Source organism: Podarcis erhardii (genome assembly GCF_964252035.2).
Source record: "Podarcis erhardii genome assembly, chromosome: 1".
Lineage (NCBI taxonomy): Eukaryota > Metazoa > Chordata > Lepidosauria > Squamata > Lacertidae > Podarcis > Podarcis erhardii.
In genome coordinates this window covers 50801422-50823497 of record NC_138497.1, presented here as the reverse complement: position 1 = coordinate 50823497, position 22076 = coordinate 50801422, and the positions used below count along the sequence as shown (strand labels likewise).

General features: G+C 45.6%; 1 protein-coding gene across 5 annotated transcripts in view; it reads left to right on the top strand.

The window, feature by feature from the left end:
* The first annotated feature begins 276 nt into the window (after positions 1-276).
* The window catches only part of NR1H3 (nuclear receptor subfamily 1 group H member 3), a 33615-nt gene continuing 11815 nt past the window's right edge, over positions 277-22076 (top strand). The window contains exons 1-2 of one of the 5 annotated variants that reach the window (XM_081856236.1): positions 277-589; positions 19229-19324. The gene's annotated coding sequence lies outside the window, so the exon portion shown is untranslated. Of the gene's footprint in view, positions 590-11667; positions 12748-15601; positions 17377-17420; positions 17808-19228; positions 19325-22076 lie in introns of those variants that run through there. The other 4 variants (XM_081856232.1, XM_081856235.1, XM_081856234.1 and 1 more) reach the window with 4 other exon arrangements.

Below are 22076 nucleotides of genomic sequence, written 5' to 3'. Positions count from 1 at the left end.
GACCCTGTGGGGGAATGTAGCAGGGCTTTGGGTTGCGCAGGATCCTTAAAAAAAAGAAATGTTCATAAATAATCATGCCTATGTTACATATTCTGTACACCGCCCCGATATGATTCCGACGAAGGGCGGTATAAAAACGTGGAACAAGCAAATGATCCTCGCAAGCACAGCATTCGGCGTGCAGGAGGAAGGAGGGGCTTCTTCCCTTGTGTTTTGGGTTCTCATGCACACCACGCCGCCAGGATGTAGAAATCGGAGGGGGCGAAAGGAACACCAGGGGGTGGAGTTGGGGAAAGTTCAGGCATGTGACTCGGAGGCTGCTGCTGCTGCTCTTGCTGACATTACATCACTGCAACTCGCGCGGAGCGGCTCTCGCCAGCCCGAAGTCAATAGCGCGCCGCTGGGCTTCGCGCGCTCGGCGCTGTCTGATCGCTCCCTCGCCCGGTTGCCGTGGGCCTTCCTGGGGGGCCGGAGCTCGCTGCCTGCTCCCGACCTGCCCCTCTTTCTCCCGAGAGGGGGGCTTCTGCTTGCCCTGTCGCCTCCCCTTCCGGGGCTGCCGGCGCGCCTGGAGCTGCTGTTGCTGACGCGGGTAACTTCTTTCTTTACGCGATCGCCCTGGGCAACCGGGGAGTTTGCTGGCGCCCGCTCGAGAGATTCATTTTCACCCACCGAGGGGCTTTGGCCGTCGCGTCCCGCCGCCGCTGCTCTGCGCTCCCCTTCGTGGCGGCGCCAAACTCGAGCTACCGGCGTCAAACCACCTGTTGGCGCTCGGGCAGCGTACACACGTGCGTCTAGATGCGTGGCGATAAAGAGGGCGCTTGGTGCTTTTCTTTCTCCGGATTGCTGTTTGATTGCAGCGTTACGGAAGCACAAGTAAAGAACTGCTTTACTTGTCCGATTTGCGGAAAGAAACATTTTCAAAAAATGGCTTAAAAGAGATAAGTGAACGTGCACATTCGGATCCCCCATTTTGGGATGTATATTTTAAAAAAGGGAGGGAGATTGGCTAAAAGGAGTGTAATTTCTCCGCTTTCCAAGACACGTATGGATGGAACGCTGGCAATAGTGATTGTACAAAACACATGCCTCTGAGTTGCTGTACGATTTACACTGCAATTGGAAATACACGCACTTAACACAGTGGGGCTTCTGAGTAAATTTTCACTCATTCAGGCCCAGGTGGGAGAGAAAGAAGGGTGAACATTGGGTGTTGGAGAGAAAACACTTCTCCAGCAACATCTTATCACATGACATGTGCAGGGAGATGTCTGTTCCCTTGTGGCTTTTGGTCAATGAAAGGGGCTTGGCATACAGTGTGCAGGTGCATTTGTCTTCCTCTAGAAGGGCCATAGTGCACAGGTAGAACAGCTGCTTTGCATCCAGAAGGTCCTTGCATAGGGCTGGGAGAGACTCGCTGTCTGAAACCCTGGAGTGTTGCTGCTAGTCAGCATATTGACAGTACTGAGCTAGATGGATCAGTAGTTCAGTCTCAGCATCAGGCAGATTTCAATTTTCCTATACAGTATATAGTAGTCATCACTATTTGCAATTTAAAAACTTTGACACATCTTTCACTAGGGAGCTCACAAGACCTGGAGAGATATGCCTTTGTGCGGTCAGCTTCTTGCCTATATGAGTTTTTAGGAGGTTTGTGTGAAAAGCCCCATCAGGAAAAGAGGGCACAAATGATTGATGATGGTGTTTTGCCCAGGACCCACCAAAACCTGCACCACCATTTGCAAGGCTGGAAATAGAAGTACCACACGGCTTCTGCTTCAGCCTGGGAAACCAGCCGTGAACTCTTTGCTCAGTCGTGATCTCAGTAGGTGGCCTTATCTGTCTATCTCCCTGGAGTTGGAATTGTGTTGCACTTTACTCACCAAGAAATGTCAGAGAAGAAATTAATATTTAAGCGGAGAGGCAAGGTTAAATATGGAAGATTGTAAGATGCAGATATTAACCAGCTATCAGTATGTGGATGCTAGCTGGAAGCCTGGTCTTCGTATCTGAGAGGCTTAAATAGGGGACAATGGCTAGTAGCCATAATGGCTAAATGGAACTTTCATCTTCAGAGGCAGTATTTCTTAGAATATCAGTGGGGGGCAACAGTAGGGGAAGGCTACTGGACAGGCATAGCCTAACCTTTGTTGTCTGTGCCCTGGTAACCTCCGGGTTAGATTACTGCAATGAGTTATACGTAGGGCTGCTTTTGAAGACAGTTCAGAAATGGCAGCTGGTGCAGAATTCCGTGGGCAGGTTGCTCACCGGGGGAAGACAATCTGAGAAAATCTTGTCAAAACTCTATCGGCTACCAATCAGTTTCTGTGATCAAGTGAAAGTGCTGGTTTTGACCTATATAACCTCAGGACCCCAATACCTCAAGGACTGCCTTTGCCCACATGAAGCAATTTGGATCCTGCATGCTCTTTTCTGTGAAAGGTAAAAAGGGTGGCAACATGAGGATGGGACTTCTCAGTGATGGCTCCTCATGTATGGAATGCTTTCCTCAGGGAGGTATGCCTAGCCCCATCACTATCTGTTTTTACGGGCCTGGTAAAAACATTGTTATTCACCTGGATCACACACACACAAAACTCTTTAGGTTGTTTTCAATCCATGTTTTATTACTCATTTTTGTAAGTCACTTTGAGTTTCACTTTTCTGGAAAAAAGTAAATAACAATAATTTGTTTCAGGGTTTCCCAGAGACATTTGGTAGATCACTGTGGGATGTAGGATTCTGGACCTTTGGTCTGATCCAGCAGGGTTCTCTTCTTACATTAAGTGGTGACCAACCTTTGTTTGGCATGTGCTGTGTACCGAAATCAATTCCACGTGCATTATGGTAGTTGATTCTAGTTGACCAAGCTGTGGAACGAGCAGCAGTGCTCTGAATGAACCCAGACACTTGGAGCTCCATGAAACCACCTGCTTATTCAGCATCCAGAATATCATAGAATTGTAGAGTTGGAAGGGGTCCAAAGGGTAATCTAGCCCAACCCCCTACAATGCAGGAATCTCAACTAGATCATACATGACAGACGGCCATCCAACCTCTGCTTTAAAACGTCCATTGAAGGAAAGTCCACCACCTCCTTCCTTGTAACTTGAAGCCACTGGTTTGGGTCCTAGCATCTGGAGCAGGAGAAAACAAGCTTGCTCCATCCTCCATGTGACTTCACTTTAGATGTTTGTAGATGGCTCTCATATCTCCTCTCAGTCTCCTGTTTTCCGGGCCCAAAATACGCAGCTCCCTCAACCATTCTTCATAAGGCTAGATTTCCAGACATCTGATCATCTTGGTCACCCTCTGCACACGTTTCAGCTTGTTAATAGCCTTCTTAAATTGTGGTGCCCACAATCCACCCTGATTTTCTTGCACCAGACTTAAACTGATGTTAGGCGATGTCTGGTCTTCGTTGAGCATTCATTCTGATTTGCTTGTGAGAAGATTTTATGACAATGAATATTCATCCTGCATTCATTTCGAGTTGCTTGCAGAGTGATTAAATGTCTTCCTATTAATCCTACACTTTTTTAGTGCAGTTCCCCATCTTGGCATTTCCCCCTCATTTTACTGACTGCAAAAGTCTGTTGTTGTTGTTCTTAAAGTAGATTTGTTGCACCAGAGCACTTTAAATCAACTTTAGTTGCACAAACCTAATTTTCCAGTATGCGATTAGTTTGCTCCCATAAACTAGATTATCTGATGTGCATTTGATGGGAATTTGAGAAAAGCCTCCTCAGGGGCAGTAACCAGACTTTGGAACTCCTTACCAAGGAATTGTGACTTATCTATTTATCTTGTTAGTGGCCTTCCACCAGCAGGCAACCCCGTTTTTATTTAAACAGACATTTTGTTTTATCTCCAGCTCTTTGTTTAACCTGTATTTTGATTGTGTTTCAGCTGGCTATTTTTTTTTTTTAATACCCTTATTTGGTGACAAACAGTGGGAAAGGGATTTTGCTTTCATACCACGCTTGTCTGCTTCTCAAAAGCATCAGGCTGACCACTGCTAGAACCCTGGACCTGATGGACCTTTGGTCTGATCCAGCCCTTCCTAAGTTAGTTCTCCCTTCCATTTAGTAGATCCGTATGTTGGGCAAATCTGTACTTTATGCAACAGGGGTAAGATCTGCTGGCCTGCAAGCCGGATATAGCCTGCGGGAGTTTCCCCATCTGACCTGTGCAGTAATTAGACTTTAAAAAGGGTTTCCATTAGTGCCAATGGAAGCTATTTTTTAAGCCCAATTGCTGCTCAGCGGGAAATTTTTGGTTTGTGAGGGTTGCACCTGGAGGCAGGAGAGTTAACCCTTCCCCTGTGTACTTCCCCTATGCCCTCATTGAAAATTGTTGTCCTACCCCACAGCAGTTAGACTTGAAAACCTGCTTCCAGGTTTTCCTAACCCTGTGGCTGACTTTGTGTCAGAGATGTCTTTAGGAGATGGCCTGAGGGTCCTGAACCTGGGTGTTTTGTACTGGGCCCCAGATCTCCTGCCCCTCTTCTCAAACTGTTTTAATGCATTTGCTTACATGCTCCTGAGCATGCTGCAAAGCACAGTGCCATTCAAGCCTCCCACCATCTTAATTTTCACCTGTACATACAATTCAACATATATAAATATGTGTTGGGGCTTGTGTTTGGAATCTTTTTAGTACCTAGCAAAGTATGTTGCTATACAGCAGGGATGGGGAACCTATGATCCTGCAATTACTGCTGAATTTCAACTCCCGTTAGCCCCAGCCAGCATTCCCAGGGATGGTGGGAATTGTAGTTCAACAACGTCTGGAGGCCACAGGTTCCCATCCCTACTGCACAGAGGCAGCCACAGGGTTAGGAATGCCTGGAAACAGGAATACTCTGTTTTTGTCTTTGGGTCCTCCTGTGATTTTGAGCTGTCTTCCTTCCTCTCCACCAACTTTCCTGTAGCTCCTGGGTGTTATTACTGCTCCTTTCCAACTGGAAATGGGCAGATGTGTCTTGTAATTCTTAAACAACAGCAGGATGCCATTTCAAACCACTCTTCTTTCAATCTTAAGGTTGTTCAGGTATTTTCTTTTCTAATTGCCTAGCAGTTCTGTGACACTCATCCTCCACATGTACAGCCCAGACCCAGTTTGTTCACATCCTTCTCCCTCAACTCCACCTTTCTTGGCTCCCTTTTTGCCACCTCCAGGCTCTCATGGAGGAAGAAGGCCCTCCAGGGCTTTCTGGGTAGTGGCGCCCTCCCTGTGGAACAGGGGTATAAATAATAAAATGATGATGATGATGATGTTTAATCCTGTCTTTAGACTGGTGTGACTATTGCAGCCATTCTAGTTGGGCAGACCAATAATTGTGTGTGTTTGTGTGTGTGTGTGTGTGTGTGTGTGTGTGTGTGTTTCTATTCCTTGGTCCAGATGGCATGGAGCAGTCAGCTGAGGACCCCAGTGTCCATCCTCCATAGAAAAAGCTGCTTGTTGTGACGTGGGGTTTGTGATTTCAGCTCTCTTGACATAATATGCTAGAGACAGTTCTCTAGTACAGTGTTTCCCAACCTTTTTTGGGCAAAGGCACACTTGTTTCATGAAAAAAATCTCGAGGCACACCACCATTAGAAAATGTTTAAAAAATTAACTCTGTGCCTATATTGACTATATATAAAGTAACTCTCTTTAATAGGAATCAAATAAACACAAAGAAAGTATTTTATAATTACTTTATTATGAAATAGTAAGTACCGTATTTTTCGTCCCATAGGACGCTCCGTCCCATAGGACGCACCTACTTTTTTGAGGGGGGAAATAAAGGAAAAATTTTTTTCCTTTATTTCCCCCCAAAAAAACCAGGTCGGGGAACAGTGGGATGGCGGTGCTGCGCCTCCCCGCTGTCCCCCGAGCTTGTGGGGCTGGCCCATGTCTGCCTGGCGCGAGGGGCACTCTGCTTCAGGGCGCCCCGCGCGTCCGGCGGCAGGCTACAGTCCGCAGCATGGGGAACCCTCTGTTTCAGGGCGCCCCATGCGCCCCCCGGGTGCGCAAGGCTTGCCAACACGAGCGCGGAGCACGGGGCGTCCTCCGAAGGGCGCCCCGTGCTCCGCGCTGCCAGCTGCCGCCCGCAAGCCTTGCGCTCCTGGGGGGAGATCCCCCGGGTGCGCAAGGCTGGCCAACACCAGCGCGGAGCACGGGGCGTCCTCCGAAGGGTGCCCCGTGCTCCGCGCTGCCAGCTGCCGCCCGCAAGCCTTGCGCTCCTGGGGGGAGATCCCCCGGGTGCGCAAGGCTGGCCAACACCAGCGCGGAGCACGGGGCGTCCTCCGAAGGGTGCCCCGTGCTCCGCGCTGCCAGCTGCCGCCCGCAAGCCTTGCGCTCCCGGGGGGAGATCCCCCGGGTGCGCAAGGCTTGCGGACACCAGCGCGGAGCACGGGGCGTCCTCCGGAGGGCGCCCCGTGCTCCGCGCTGCAGGCTGCTGCCCGCAAGCCTTGCGCTCCCGGGGGGAGATCCCCCGGGTGCGCAAGGCTTGCGGACACCAGCGCGGAGCACGGGGCGTCCTCCGGAGGGCGCCCCGTGCTCCGCGCTGCAGGCTGCTGCCCGCAAGCCTTGCGCTCCCGGGGGGAGATCCCCCGGGTGCGCAAGGCTTGCGGACACCTGCGCGGAGCACGGGGCGTCCTCCGGAGGGCGCCCCGTGCTCCGCGCTGCAGGCTGCTGCCCGCAAGCCTTGCGCTCCCGGGGGGAGATCCCCCGGGTGCGCAAGGCTTGCGGACACCAGCGCGGAGCACGGGGCGTCCTCCGGAGGGCGCCCCGTGCTCCGCGCTGCAGGCTGCTGCCCGCAAGCCTTGCGCTCCCGGGGGGAGATCCCCCGGGTGCGCAAGGCTTGCGGACACCAGCGCGGAGCACGGGGCGATGGGATGTGGGAGGGAGCTCGCTCCCCGCCCCGCGTGTGCTCGCCGCCGCCGCCCCGCCTCTCGCCGCCCGACTCGCCCGCCTCCCTCCCACGGCACACCAGCCGACGTCCCGCGGCACACTAGTGTGCCGCGGAACACCGGTTGGGAAACACTGCTCTAGTAACACTTCTTTATTAAAGCAACAAGACTGAGACCTGAGGAGGGGAGAGCTACATTTATAGGGACAGGGAACTAGCTAGAAAGGATACATTTAGGAGGGAACAATATCAGGCAATCACAGTCCTGCCTTTTGGAGGAAACCAATAAGACAGAGGATCCAAATACAGCAGCTTAAATGAACCAATAGTAGCTGTACCCTCTGGAACCAAAAGGCAGTTACTTTACCCTAATGCAAATACAGACAATAATAATACAGATATAAAATCCTTTGACTCAATACACAACACTGCTAGTTGTAGAAAGATAACTAATATGGAAGGCCCATTCCCACATATATCCTCCTAGTCAGCAACTGAAGTACTGTAATGTCTTGTGGAAGAGAGGAGATACTCTTGCTAGGCCTTGAAACCTCCCCTGCTGGATCCTCCCAGCACTGGATCTCTCTTTCATGTTTGAATGAGCGGCCAACTCAAGTGTGCTGTTCCTTGCATGGTAGATGCTTCTGATCAGTTCAGAATGAAGAATAATTCTCCCCAAGCACGCAGGCTTTCATATCTCTGGACACTGTCAAATTAGCAGGTTCCCCATTTGTACATCCTGTCCATATTTTATTAAAGCATGTAGAACACAGTGAGCTTTGTTTCTGCAATTTTAAAAACATAGCATTTAAAAATAAATCATATGACTCAGGGCTTTGTCCAGAGGCAAGGGCTTGAGCCACCTCCAAAATGTGTGTGTGTGTGTGGGGGGACAACATTTTAGGGGAGGGGAGGGTAACAGCGGGGGGTGGGATAGATTCTGCTAGAGCCCACATAGCAGACAGATCACACAAACAGGTCTAGATTTCAAAGGGGAGTCCCATCTTACTAAGATGCACTTGACACTTCTTAAGTCTTAATTATCCAGTTTAAGTGGAAAGAGATGATATATCCTTCCATTGTTTATTATTCTCATGTTTCCTTCATCCACTTGCGGCTTTCAGTGTTATGAGGCGTGCAGGACATAAAGGAAAAACTTGGCACATAATATTTCTAGCTTTTGTGAAAACAATACAATGATGTGGTTATTTGATTTCACTTTCCATTTTATTATACTAGAGATGGGCAACCTGTGGCCTTCCAGATGTTTTGAGGCAACAGCTCCCATTATCCCTGACCATTGGACCTGCTGGTTGTGACTGATGAGAGTCCAACAACATATGGAGGGCTACTTGTTCCCCATCTCTATGGCTGCTGCAATGCAACAGACAGTGTTTTACACCAGCCAGGGCTGTTGATCACCTTTGGAAGCTTTGGAATTAAAGGAGTTGTTTTAAGCTGCCTTGGCAAGTTGCTGGATGAAGTAGGTAAAGCCTTATCAGACACGAGACATCAGGAAGGGCAGGGCATTGGGAGAAACAGAGCAACGCTCCAAGTAATTGAAGCCATCCTGGAGAAATTCAAGGCTCTTGTTTCTCGTCTGGTGGGTGTGTCTTGAGTGCAGCCCTGTCACTGGCTGGCTTGGAGCCAAGGACACTTCAGCTTGACTTGCAGGACTGTTTTCTAGCCGGCAGTTTGTTGTGATGTCAGATGTTGTGAGAAGGGAACGCAACTTGGCCGGGCAAAGTCTGCAGAAAGTTCGTCTTCACATTTGGCCTTGTGCCACTGGCAGTTAGGACTATGCACATTCCCTGGCTCACAGATGGGCTTCTCCCACTTTCTAGCCATCATTCTCCTTATACCTAATATGGAACTTTTAAAGTTCTCATATTTTTGTTCCTGAGCCCCCGCCTCCTCCACTAACTTCTCTTATGGACTTCAGCAGCCTGGCTAGTTTTCTTCCCATGTCCCTCTCTTCAGTGTTCAGTCCGTAGATCAAATGGGCAGCCCCGTGTAGAGTGTATTGTAGTAATCTACCGGGAAGCATCTAGGGCATGGTTGACCAAGGCTAGTTTGCGTGGTGCTTCCCAAACACCGAAAAATTAGCTGGGTGGGACACGGTGTGCAATGTGCTTTGCAAGCTCTATGCTTGGCACTTCCCAAGCGCCAAGATTAGGGCTTACTAAGCCCTTTGCGCAGTTCTTTCCAAGTGCCCGACAACCACCTGATTGGAGACACTCATAACTGGCAATGCCTGCAAATCCCCTTTGGGCCAGACCCCACTGCTACCTGCCCCACACCTGTTGTCACATATGACTGGCTCAGAGCCATGGCTTGCCCGGAATGGCCTCACAGGCCAAAAAGGGAATGCTGGCAGTCCAAATCTGTGAGCTGGAGGTCCCCCACACCTGCACAACATCATTAATCATCCACTCTACTCATTTCATTGCAAGTGGGTCCTGATCCAATAAATACAAGCAGAACCATACTGTAGCAAACATCCGGTCTCCCACACACCAGTCCTATATAGATGCATATTTGTGGGCAGCAGCCTTATCCCCACCCAGGCTGCCCTCTGCCCTGTTTAAGCTCTCGCATGTCCCCATGTATACAGAAGGTAAGCTTCTCTTTCTCACACAGATACACTCACCCCACGCTCATCCCTATTACTGTGCTGGGCTTGAGGGAGGAGTTTAAACCTCTCTTGCCAGCCCAGGGCTGTGGTGAGTGAATTCTCCATTGCAGCACTTGCTGGATTTCCCCTGTACTGGGCTTGGTGGAGAGGTTTAAACTGGCCCCAGGACCAGATTGAATATATACCTCTCGGGATCAGAGCTTTTGCACCCGCTTGTGGGCTTTCCCCCAACATCTGGGTAGCCATTGCAAGAACAGAATGCAGGTCTATTGAGGCCTTTGCTCTGATCCAGCAGGTTTTTAACATTTATAGGTTGTCCCAGGGCAAATGGTACAAGAGTGCACTGATGGCAGAACAGCAGAGTTCACATGGATCAGCATTGAGGCTTGCTTCTAGCTTTTTCCACAGCTCGGCGTTTTCCCTGACTTATTATTTCCCTGAATATTGGCTGTCCTTGTCAATGTGCCTCAAGCTGCTTTGTGGAGGATGGGAGGAGTAGGGACGATTCTTGGGTGTCCCACCCCACACCCCTGCTTTTCTCTCAAGGGAAGAGCACTAATGTGATTTTTCCTGTTTGAATCCCTTGACAAAGTTGTCAAAGTCATGATTGCATTTCCTGCTGTCCGTCCAAAGGTCAGCGCTGATAGTGGAGTCAGACCTGGCTCTGAGCTGAGCCAAGGACCTAAGGTTACTACAGTTCACTTTCAAAAGTGCAGACCCTCCTCTTCTCTCTCTGGGCCCCCCTAGCTACCTAAGCAGCGAATGAGCTTGTGTCAACCGGATGAAGGGAAACATGCATCTGTGTGAGCTTTTGTGACTTTGTCTTTCATGGTTTTGGAGTGGGAGAGGCATCCCTTGTATCCTAATTGTGGGAGTAAAGGGTGGAGCAGAGAAAGGGAAATGGAAACTGTCTGCAGAAGACACTTAAGTTACACAACTAATTTGACAATAATATATTCTTAAATTTCCAGAGTTGCAATTGTGGTTATGTTTCATAAGGCTCTTAATTTTAAGATATTTCTGAAACTGAAACAAATACTAAACTGGTGAGCTTTTATAAAAATAGCAACATCCTCATTTGTTAATTTATTGAAGTACTTTTTCTGAAGCAGCTGATTACACCTGGTTTAAGCTTATACTTCCCTGCTTTTAAACGGTGTCTTTATGGCAAGCCTTTTCTCCTTCTCCCTTTTGGTAGCTGTTAAAAAAGTCTTGCTGGGTTAAACCAAAGACCCATAAGGTCCAGCATTTACTTTCTGACAGAGACCAGCTAACTGCTTCTGGAAAACTCACAGGCAAGACATGAAGACAGCATTCGTATTTTGATCTTTTATTCCCATGTCTAATATTCAGAGGTATGCTGTCCTTGAATATGGAAGCTTGAGTTAGCTATGATTAATAGCTCCTCACACGTATATCTTTCATAAACAGAGAGCCGTACATTGTACTACTATCCTGCCCTGTGCTTCAAGCTCTTAAAGTCCTTGTGCTTTGTATTATACTGTACAGTAGTTGATTGAAGTGGCTGGGCTACATTGCCTTCTCCTGCCAGCAGCCCCTGCCAGACTGTGCCAGGAGACGCAGGAAGAGGCCTCCAAGCCTGTGACTGGGGCTGATCCGTGCGCCACTGTGCCACAACCCTTTTCTGCAAGTTGTCGCTGGAGCTGTGACATGCATGCATGCAGAAACATTATTATTATTGTTATAATTTATTATACCCATTGGTCACTTTATAAAAGCGACGATCTCAAAAATGTTACAGATAGGTAGCCGTGTTGGTCTGCCATAGTCAAAACAAAACAAATTCCTTCCAGTAGCACCTTAAAGACCAACTAAGTCAGTTCTTGGTATGAGCTTTCGTGTGCATGCACACTTCTTCAGATACACTGAAGTGTGTATCTGAAGAAGTGTGCATGCACACGAAAGCTCATACCAAGAACTGACTTAGTTGGTCTTTAAGGTGCTACTGGAAGGAATTTGTTTTGTTTTGATCTCAAAAATGGTTTAGCAAGATAAAATGTGTACAGATGAAAACAAACACCAGGGGGAAAAAATGTAAGATACAAAATGTCCGTCCTAAAATTCATTCTGTCATGGGTGCATGCAAGTCTTGGAGACCAGCCAGCCAGAAGCAATCTGCCCAGGCTATGGCAGTTTTCTAGAGTGCATTCCCCTAAACCCAGCAAGAAAATAACATAAAAGGGCCCAAGAGTTGGTTGGAAGTGGTATTTAGCAAGGGTGGGGACCTCAGACCCAGAGGCCACATGTGACCCTCCAAGTCTCCTTGTCTGGCCCTTGCTCTCCTGCAACACCCCTCTCCTATAACATGCCGGTTACTGGCCCTGCTTTTAGCTTTCCTTAAATGTTTTTGCCTGTTGGGAATGTGTCCTTGAAGCCTGATAATATCTCTTCCTTGCCTGGATGGAGGATAGAGAGGTGTGCGTCTTAGTGTTCGTAGAAACTAGCTTTCTGTACAGAGGTAAAATTTACCACAGTTGCTCCACCCTCTTTTGCCTGAGCGCCCACCCACTACTGTCATGTGGCCCCAGGAAGGTTTACCAGAAGGGAGTGTGGTTCTGGGGCTGAAGAAGGTTCCCTGCCCCTGGTGTATGGGGTTTTGCAATATTAAGGGCAGTGGAAGCAGAAGGCATGGAGAACACATAGAGATGGAGGGAAAGCAATATGGAGAGGGGACATAGGGGTCCTGCAGTGTCAGGAGGAAGGTCTAAAGGGTCTGGCCAGCTAAATATTGTGGATGTCTGGCCTCCCAGGGATCTCTGGTAGTTGTGGAGCAGGAAGAGTTTTGTTGACAGGTGCAGCTGTTCCTGACCCTTGTGACACCGTAGGAAGACACTTCTGCTGCTGCATGTGACCCTGTTTTACAAACATTAAAAGCACTTAGAACCCCCTTTAGGTCAGGAATAACAATGTTGACTGAAGTTGGGTGATGAAGCCAGTATCTCGCCCTCAGACGAGCTTACAGTTGGAGCCTGTGCAACAAAAAAAGAGGCAGTCAGGCTTACGTGCTGGCAGTTGTGGTTGTGCCACATTTTGGCTCCTGAGGTGGATCACAAAATAGCTCCCACCTCCCCGCCAAGGAAGAAGCAGTGAATGAAGATCTGTATCAGGAACAAGCAGCAAAGAAATATCTGTATCGGGATCTGTTGCTCCCATGGATCCTGCCGCCTGAGACAGTTGCCTCACCTTGCCTCTGCAGGCAAGTAAGCCATCCACCACCAGCACTGGCTGTGATTCAGGGAACTCCTGTCTGAGAAACAGCCAGAAAGATTACGTAGGAACAATCCCTTCTTTCCCCCCTCTTTCTGTCCATTGGAGGACTAAGTAAATCCTGCAGGTAGAGAGGGGAGGAAATACTGTCCGTTCTAGGATCTGCTTGTGACTGTGTACACACAATACCTTTAAAGCACCTGTGAAACACATTTCCCTCCTCAGAAAATTATGGGTACTGTAGTTTGTTAAGTGTTGCTGGGACATGGAGCTCTGTGAGAGGTAAACTCCAGTTCCCAGAATTCTTTGAGGGGGGAAATGTGATATGAATGTGCTTTGAAGGTGTAGTAGTACATATGCAACATCTATCTACTATAAAATTACCAATTTCCACCTCTCTTTTAGTTCCTTTGAGTTTCTGCCCAGGACACCTATGCAGTGAGGGGCAGAAGAGGAGATGACCCATTGATTCAAAGAGTCACAAGCAGCAGGATTTTGTTTAAGGATGAGGTGAAAAGAACAAAATGATGGTTCTGGATTACTGCTGTAAAATGGGCTTATCTCCTTTTACTGGAAGGTGTGGGATGAGGATTGCTTTTACGGGGGCGGGGGGAGTGTTTTCAGACAAAAGGTGTCTTTCAGCTTCTGTGAATCTCCTGTCATGTTTTGCCAGGGAAAAGTTGACTTTTGTGTTCTGTGAAACAACTGAAAGAATGGCACTGACATTTGCTTCAATCTTTTTTTCCTGATGGAAGTTAGCTAGGAACTTGGCTGCTGCTGTTATTTTTATAGGCCTCAGATCTGCATAGCCGTTTGCAAAGTACAAGCTGAAAGATCCTTGCCCCACAGAACTTAAAATCTAAAATTCAACATGGGAAACAACATAGGAAGGGGAAGCAGGAGTAAATGGAGAACTAACTTCCTTCCTTCCATCTCTTCAAGAATAAAAATCACCCCAAGGCTGTTTGCATAAAATACAACAATAAAACCCAATGGGAAACATTTAAAAACATCTCAACTAAACAATCCCATTTTATTAAAACTAGCAATTTAAAAAAATAATACATGCAAATATTTCAGTTGCATGTGCAATGTGTAAGAGAAAAAATAGCTGTACAATAAGCAACAAATGGAACCTTCTGCAGCAGGATATAATGAATAGAGTTTGGTAGTTATCTGGCTGTTAGTTCTCATCTCTGTGTTAGGAAGTATGTTTTTCATTTATTCCTAGAGAAGACTTCCTACCTTTTTAAAGGCTGCAAGCCTGTGCACTCTCAAATGTGGGTAAGCACAACTGAATTAAGTGGAATTTCCTTCTGAGTAAATATACATAGTGTTTGACTGTGTATCTGTTAGGAAATGAACAAAAATGTTGTTAATCATGTACAGTTCTTCCTAACTTTACTCCCACTTCCCCCTTGAAATTATCTGTAACCTTGAAGCTTCCTTTCTTTAAATAGGATTCCTAATGTTTATCCAGTGACAGCTCTGCAGCAAATTATTTGGTTTCTATTAAAACCTTGGTGTGTTTCAAGTAGAAACCCTTTTATCAAGGGGTTAGCTACTAAAATGTTTCCATTTTGCTTTGCATCTCTTAGTCTAGGTCAGGGGTCAGCAACCTTTTTCAGCCGTGGGCCGGTCCACTGTCCCTCAGACCATGTGGTGGGCCAGACTATATTTTTTTGGGGGGAAATGAATTCCTATGCCCCACAAATAACCCAGAGATGCATTTTAAATAAAAGCACACATTCTACTCATGTAAAAACACGCTGATTCCCAGACCGTCTGTGGGCCTGGTTGAGAAGGCGATTGGGCCGCATCTGGTTGCCTACCCCTGGTCTAGGTATAGGGAACCAGAGGCTGGACTACAGTTCCCATCATCCTTGGAGGTGACATCCAGCAACATCTTAAGAGACACAGGTCACATTTTCGAGGAATACCATAAGAAGTAGCTGCCTTGTGGGATCAACGCTAAATGTCCCCTACGGGTGGCAGCTGCTTCCAAGTGGCAGGTATTTGCAGTGGCAAGGAGAAAATGGTCCCTTCCATGCAGTGAGCTGCTGAACATGCATTTCTTGCTGCAAAGAGCGAGCAGCCGTGAAGAGCAGTAGAGCAGCATCTGTGCAGTGTCTGCTCCATGTGCATAGGACATCTTCCCTAACGGTAATGTTTTATTAAAAATGTGAATAAGGCTAACGTGTGGCATGGGAGCAGCCTTTAAAAAAGTGTAATAATACTTTTAAAAGTACTTTCCCAAAAAACCCAGAATCGTTTCTGTTGGGGATAATTCAGACTGAAATTCCCAGGTGTCAAAAAAACGGTTATTTATGTATGCCACTATAGCGGCCTGTGTTTTGTTAGCCCCAAAATGGAAAACGAGCGAGGTCTCAGCTAAAGAAGAATGCCAACTTAAGCTGACGGAATATGCGCAGCTTGCAGATCTAACATACAGAATAAGAGAACAAGAAGAACATATGTTTAGAGAAGATTGAAAAATATTTATTGAATATATGGGGGAGGGGGAATTGTGTACACTTGAAAACGTTGGTAGCATTTAGCACTAAGATAAATTCAACAGTGTAAATAAGTTTTGATGGTTGTAATGGAATACTGAATGGTTTGGTTTATGTAAAATATGCAGGGATTTAAGATATGCAAAATGAACCATGGAAAAAGAAGAAGGGAAGTACTTGATATTTTAAGGATGTTTAAATGAGTATTTTAAATTGTATAACAGAAAAATTAGTAAAAATTATATAATATATGTGTGTGTGTGTGTGTGTGTGTGTGTGTGTATAGATATATAATGTTTGTGTGTGTGATAATAATAATAATAGTAATATGTTGCTGAATTTTGAATTAGAAATGAAGCAAAACTGTAAGTTTTGAGAGATGAACAATTGAAGCAATTAATAGTGCAACACGTGAAAAAGAGTTCCTGCATGGAATGCACTATGATTTTAATGGGGACAGAATCTTTTTCTACAGAATACTTGTTAAAGACTTTTAATAATTTGTCCTGAGTCTGTTGGGATGGGGAACTCTTTCAAACTAGGGGATTCAGAGACAGCCTCCGTTCCAGCTTTGCATGCTATATAGAGGATGTTTGGGAGATTCATAGAATCATAGTGTCTCCAGAGTTAACTTCTCTCCCCAGTATTCTACCATCTCAAGTTTGGGTCACGAATATTTAAAAGTAGTACATTGCTACTTCTGAATAGTTCAAGGGTGGTGATTTAGAACAGTTCCAAAAAAGGTTTTGAGAAAAAAAGGGTACTGGGGGAAGAGATCAAGAGGAACAAATTGAGAGAGAGCCCCGTGAGAACATTTAGTTTCCCTATGGTAGATACTCAAAAGGAAGTGAGGAAGTATTTTAGGAAGCTTGTGAAAATTTTTGCTGGGTGGCATAAAAATAAGAGAAATTGTCCAGAGCAAAATGTCATGGTGGCACCAGCCTGTTACGTACAAGAAAATGTGTGTGACTATGTCTTCTGTTACACATCCTTAACCTCATATCTTCCTCCATTAGCATTCACCTCTGCTAGTAGCACCTCAGTAATTACTATGGCTGGCTAATATATCGATATATCATCCAAAACCGATTTGAAGGCCATATCATGCCCTCAGTTGCAGTGGAGGACCATTGTCTCATTGGTGGTGTTGAAATAAGCAGTTAATTCAGTTGGCTTTGGTACACAGAGTGGAGGAGGAAGCCATCTTGTTCTTTGCATTAGGCCGCAAAATGCCTTTGGCCAGTCCTGTCTTACAGTCCTGTTAGGATTGCTTCCATCAGTGCAAGAGATTCTTAGACCAGCGGGAGCAGAGGAATGAAGTGCAGGCAGAGGAATGCTGGCTGAGACAAGACTAGCCTGTGGGGAGCTTTTCTATGGGGAAAGGCAAAATCCAGGGCCAAATTGCACAAACTCCATTGCATTTTACTTTTCTCCCTGACAGTTTTATCTAAAGTTGAAAAGCAGCTTTTAAAAACGAAGGACGGGTGGGAGACTGTCCTGCACAGCAAAAAGAGACATGGGAGCTATTTACTTTTCTCTTTTGTGCTATTTTTTCCAGTCAGGGAAGCCCAGTATAAGCTGTTTTTCTCCTTATGGGGGTGGGGAGCAAATGGGGGCCTGTTCTTTTCCACCTGTGTGATGAAAAGCAGCTGGGAGGCAAATTTATGACATGGGGAACAGCCCAAAGGGAATGAACAGCTTATCAATCAATCAATCAATCAATCAATCATTTTATTTGTATGCCACCTTTCCAAAGTTAAAACCATGCTCAAGGCAGCTTAACAACATATAAAAAATTGCATAACTGCAAACAGTAGTCATAAACAAGAAACACAACACAACAAACAAAGCTGATGCTCTGCTCAAGACTGTAGTCTCCTATAGATCTCTTTCAGTTAACACAAAACATCAGAGGGGAGATTATATACGGCTGCTTGTTAACTTGTCATTTGGTCCTAAAGAGAATTGGCTAAGAGAACAAATCCCAAGCCCATACTGAAATGGAATAATGAAGGAATAGAGCCAACTCTGTTCACTCCCAGGTAGCATGGACCATGGTCAAGCATGATGGGAGCTTTAGTCCAGCAACATTTGAGGAGCCACAGGTTAGCTACTCGCGAACATAACCTTTACTCTGAAGGGAAGGAGAGTCATTTTGTGGCTGGGGTGTGGATGGTGGCCACAGGATGAAACATCTTGGGTTGTTTGGTAGCACCATGTTCCTGAAGTGACAAAATTTGCTGTACTTAGGACTTTTGCTCTCTGAGTTGTTCCGCTGTTTCTAGGCGGGGTTGGGACTGGTGCCAACATAACTTGGAAGTACTTGGCGCCTGATCTGAGACACAAATGTGACCACAGACTAGGGGATATATGCTTCCCTCAGCCTTTCACCTACTTACTTCCCCATGGGGCTATGCTGTTCCTTCTAGTTGCACTTTGGAGAGGAAGGCTTTATAACATTCTGTACATTTTGCCTCTGGGGCTGGCACTGTCAACAACTTGGCAAGGCAGTGGTCACCAACTTTCCAGTTTACAGGTACTCTTAATGCAACATTACTGAACTGCAGTAAATGTAATTAAATTAAATCTGATTGCTGCAAATGTACATTGAGCTTTACATATTTTAACTGGATTCCAATAATATTTTTTAGCAAAAAGCTGGTGGAATTCTCAACAGCAGGGTGGGGGAGCATTAGTGTTCTTATTCTATTGTTCTCAGTGTGACAGGTTGCATCTCTTGGTAGGACCTGGCAATTCTCCTGTAGGATGAGCCAACTGCTGCCATCTGAGATCTGCGCCCAAGTGAGAGACTTGAGAGATCCTGATTTGTCCTTGTTAGGCAGATAGATATTGATGAGATGAAAATGGTTTGAATCTTCTGCAAGCTTTTTGACCCCTGCAATAGGGTGTATGCTGTTGTTGTTGACAAAGTTATTGGTAATTCAGAATAAAAGAATCATACTTAAGGGCTGTTCTATAACCAGATGTGCTGATTTTAAACCCATTACTGGCCAGCCTAAAAAAGCAAAACAAATCCTTACTGTTCATTTGATTTGACTCTGAGAATTGCAGATTTCAGGCAAAGTAAACAGTAAAACATTTTAGTTAGGCATTGGTCTCTGTTCTGAATGCTTTAAATGTTAAAATTAATTGTATATTTTCATTTTTAGTATATGTTAGACTAGTCTAACTCTGGTCATTGTTTTACAGATAAAAATATGAAAAGGGGTCTCTAATATGGATTCTATAACTCGAGAACAACCTTATACAACCTAGTACCCTCCAGACATTATGGACTACAATTCCCATCAGCCCCAATCTCCATGGCTGTGCTGACTAGGACTGATGGGAATTATAGTCCAAAACATCTGAAGGCCACCAGGCTAAGCAAAGCTGCTCCAGCAATATAGCAATTTATTATTATTTTTACATTGCCTTCTCAACTCTGTGAGCTGGATTTTCAGTGTACAGTGGTACCTCGGGTTAAATACTTAATTCGTTCCGGAGGTCTGTACTTAACCTGAAACGATTCTTAACCTGAAGCACCACTTCAGCTAATGGGGCCTCCTGCTGCCGCCGCGCTGCTGGAGCCCGATTTCTGTTCTTATCCTGAAGCAAAGTTCTTAACCTGAAGCACTATTTCTGGGTTGGCAGAGTCTGTAACCTGAAGCATATGTAACCTGAAGCGTATGTAACCCGAGGTACCACTGTACTCTGTTTCTGAACCAGCAAGAACATTGTGCAGGTTTTGCATTTGTCTATTGCCCATCACGGCCTCACTGTCAGGCTGCACATTAGATCTGCCAGCACCATGCCACACATCTCTGCACTGAAGAAGTGTCATGCTACAAGTGCATGGAACACAGGGGATGTGGGGTGCTAAATAACATTTGATTTTTTTCTTCTTATTTCACAACAGTGCCTTCCAATTGAAGTAACAAATACCTCTTGTTTCAGATACGACAGCTGCAGAGCACTCCAAATATTGGAAATTTGGGGCTGGCAACCGTAGATACGCACGGACAAACTGCAACTGCTTGTGGATCCACAAAGGTAAAATGAGAATGCAGCATTTTGCAAAAAAAATTAGTACTCTACCCAGTGCTTTTTTTCTAGGTGCCAGTACTCACCATGAAGTTGTTACAGTAAGTGTCACACTTTTTAACAACGTAAAAAGAGGTACCGGTACTGCATACACTTGAGTACCTCCTTTAAAAAAGCACTGTTCCTTGGAATTGTACACAGTTTTCTCTGCGGCAGCAAAAAGGCATTCTAGGTTAGTCCAATCGCAGACCCAGCGTATCCTTTAAGAAGGCTGCAGCTGCTTCTTAGTCACCTCTTCAGACATAAAGAATTGTGCAGATCTTCTCAGGTGTTTAGGTCAGCAGAAGGGACCCCAAAGGGAAGAATTTTAATTTACCTCTCACAGAGGAAGTCACTTGGCCATTGCTCTCCAAAGTACAGTATTGACAGGCATTTGAGGTTGATTGAGCAGCTATGAACTAAGCAGGAAAGTGAATCAAACTGGACTGGCTTAAAGTAAAGATAGCCCTGCCCGTACGGGCCAGTTGTGTCCGACTCTAGGGTTGTGCGCCCATCTCACTTAAGAGGCCGGGGGCCAGCGCTGTCCAGAGACACTTCCAGGTCACGTGGCCAGCGTGACGAAGCTGCTCTGGCGAACCGGCACCAGCGCCGCACACGGAAACGCCGTTTACCTTCCCGCTATAAAGCGGTACCTATTTATCTACTTGCACCTAGGGGTGCTTTCGAACTGCTAGGTGGGCAGGAGCTGGGACCGAAGACAGGAGCTCACCCCGCCGCAGGGATTCGAACCACCGACCATGCAATCGGCAAGCCCTAGGCGCTGAGGTTTTACCCACAGCGCCACCTGTGTCCCCTGGACTGGCTTACAGACAGGGAAATAAACCAAATGAGATTTATTAGCACTCAAAATGGAATTTGGACACTTTTAAAATGAAGGTCAGAAATGTCAGGTTTGCTGCCATAAGCCAGACTAACCACATCATTGGGGCAAGAATCCCTCTTTCAACCTGTGTTCGGGGCTGTGAAAATGCAGTGGACTATCTACAGCCTCAGAGACTTTTTACATCTTTCCCAAGTCAGTCAAGGACTTGAAGCCCTCATGGTGCCAAAAACTGCCCTTGTGGGTTAAAATGACAATTTAGCAGTAAGTTTCTCTTTGACTGTTTGACTTGGCCTTCTTGGCTGATTGATGACATGTCAGTTTTGAAATCTCCCTAGGCAAGCGTCTTTGCCCTTCTCTTTGGCTCCAGTTGTCTGCCCCTCCTCCGTGTTTACTGGAACATATTAGTTTGCCCCAAAGTTGCTTAATTTCTGTGCTGATGCCAGCAGAAGACCAAATTATGTGGTTCAGATTTTTAGGTGCAGAAATTAAAATCTTTCCCTATTTTAATATATCTAGTATCTATATTTTATTCCAACAGGACTTTGGGAGCTGACTGTTTTTAAAGGGAAGGGCTTTAATAGTGCCATCCTAGTTTTATTATCTGTATTTTAATAGATTTGTTTTATTAACATTGTTTTAATTCTATTAGAGTTTAATGACTGTTAAACCATTATCTTTTATATGTTTTTAGCTTTTTGGATTTCCCCCCTGTGTTTTAATTTGTGTAGGAATACAAATAAATATAATGAGGGCTTTTTTCAGCTGGAATTCTAAGAGAACGAGGGGGAAAGTCATGGTGTGTCCTGGCATCTCTTTTTCTAGAAAAATAGCACTGAATATAATACAGTCAAACCTCGGAACTCAAATGTAATCTGTTCCGGAAGACCATTCAAGTTCCAAAATGTTCAAGTTCCAAAGCGCGTCTTCCAATTGGTTGCAAGAGCTTCTTGCACTCAAGTGGAATCCATGTCGGACGTTCGAGTTCCGAGGAACGTTTGAAAACTGGAACACCAACTTCCAGGTTTTCGGAGTTCGGGAACTGAAACATTCAGCAATGGAGCTGCTTGAGTTTCAAGGTTTAATAATAATAATAATAATAATAATAATAATAATAATAATAATACTTCTTTTACAATCTGGGAGGCCTTTCTTTAAAATAGGGATGTTTTGGTTAAATGATTCACAAAAAACTTTTCACATTGGATCTCTGAAGCAAGCACACAGGGCCTCTTGAGACTCAGTTAATGACCGGAAGGCCAGTTTGCTTCACTGGACAGAACTGGACTCGAAACAATGATTTTATTTAACATTCTGTGCCCATCAAGTCTTATTTTAATTACTTTTCAGGGAGATAAGATATCTCACAATCTTTGTCTAACAAACTCTGTTCTTCAGTTATTCACCTTACTTGCTGTTTCAGAAGCCTCCATGAAAATGATACTGTCATACACTGGAAGCTTGCCTGACTCTTTTGCTTTTTCACTTTATACCATCTGGTTAAATTTGCCTTCCTTGGATGGTCTTTTTATTAGCAGCCTTGATTTACACTGTTTTAATCACCAGCTTTAGTGTCTCTTTTCATTCTGACCAGTTTATTATCGTTCTAGTATTGTTTTTTTTTTTAAAGAGAATTTATTGTTAGCTGCCTTGAGCGCCATATTTCTAGGGGAAAGTGGAATATAAATTATGCCACTTAATAATATGTAAAATAATCAAACTGAACAGAACAAAAAAGTAGTTTGAGAAATCAGATGTCAAAGGAGGCAAATCACCTTTTAAATCAGATGCCTCCTATTTGAAAGCAGGGAGATGGCAGTTGTGAAGGAACTGCTATTAGAGTGGGTGGCAGTCTTGGCTGGTATCTCTGGTAATTGTGTT